The sequence below is a fragment of the Arachis ipaensis genome, chromosome B03, assembly GCF_000816755.2.
Source record: "Arachis ipaensis cultivar K30076 chromosome B03, Araip1.1, whole genome shotgun sequence".
Lineage (NCBI taxonomy): Eukaryota > Viridiplantae > Streptophyta > Magnoliopsida > Fabales > Fabaceae > Arachis > Arachis ipaensis.
In genome coordinates this window covers 135,309,402-135,310,575 of record NC_029787.2, presented here as the reverse complement: position 1 = coordinate 135,310,575, position 1,174 = coordinate 135,309,402, and the positions used below count along the sequence as shown (strand labels likewise).

The window sequence follows — 1,174 nt, the reverse complement described above, 5'->3', positions numbered from 1 at the left end:
GTCTGTGTATATATGTAGCAATACCATTATAACTAATTTTACACAAAACCTTGTAAATACCAAATATACTAGCTATATCCAAAAATTACCAAATATATAAATATGAGTACTTTCTAGGTCATATTGTTGTTTGTTGATGTAATCACATGCACGTATGACATATATAAAGAGCAAGCAATAAACTCATCACATAGGACACAGACATGGGGAGCACAAAAAATCTCAGAAGATCAGAAAAGGCCCCTATATTACAATAAAGTAAACATCTGAGGGAGTATTTAATTAATTAGGAAACTGCACCAAATAGTATTTTGAATGATAAGAGAGAGAAAGAAGAGAGAGACAGACACTATTAATTTATAATCCAATCATGAGTATTATTCCATTTTACCTTTGGTTAGTAAAAGTTAAAAACAATTATTTTTGTTTCTGACCAAAACAAAAATCTAATCAACAATGCAAATTAGGGTTTTCATCTTGTTTCTAGGGTTTTGTTGTATACTTAAAGTGGTAACAAATTAAACTTGAATGGGTAATCTTTTATTGCCTCTCTCTTTGTGACCCTCATTGATAAAAAATTTTGATGGATGCTACATTAATGTCAAAGAAAATTGAGGATTAGAAAGAAGATATGTTATAATAATCCAGAGTTATATTCTTTTGAAGCTCAATAAATATGGATCAACGAACAGAATCATAATTTATATATAGATATTAATATTTTGTACTGAATTAGACACTTGATAAATATATTATTTTAAACCCTAATTTGTTAGATAATAATACCAAATAAAATAACTTAATGAATTTGTTATCTTAATAATATCAACAAGTGTTCTGTTAATAAAACCCCATAACAATAGGAATAGAGATTAAAGTTGACAACTGTATATAAAACTATAAAATCAATTATCCCGTGGATATTTTAAGCAATTTTATTTTATTATTTTTTAATTACAGATGATGAGGAATGTTCTAGTCTTACATGTTAAATTAATTTTTTTGGCAGCATATAATAAATTAAAATTGATATTGAATCTCAAATTCAAACATTTAAAGGGTTGAATGAAGTTGAAGATAATTGCATGATATAGTTAGATTATAATACAAAAAATATTATCTACACTAATTAAAGAAGCTAATTAATTATATATAAATATATATTATTTAATTT

At 25.2% G+C, this 1,174-nt stretch overlaps 1 protein-coding gene across 1 annotated transcript in view; it reads right to left on the bottom strand.

Moving 5' to 3' along the window:
* Positions 1-1,174, bottom strand: part of LOC107634833 (protein LIGHT-DEPENDENT SHORT HYPOCOTYLS 10-like) — a 3,672-nt gene that overhangs the window by 1,578 nt on the left and 920 nt on the right. The gene's annotated exons all lie outside the window — the stretch shown is intronic.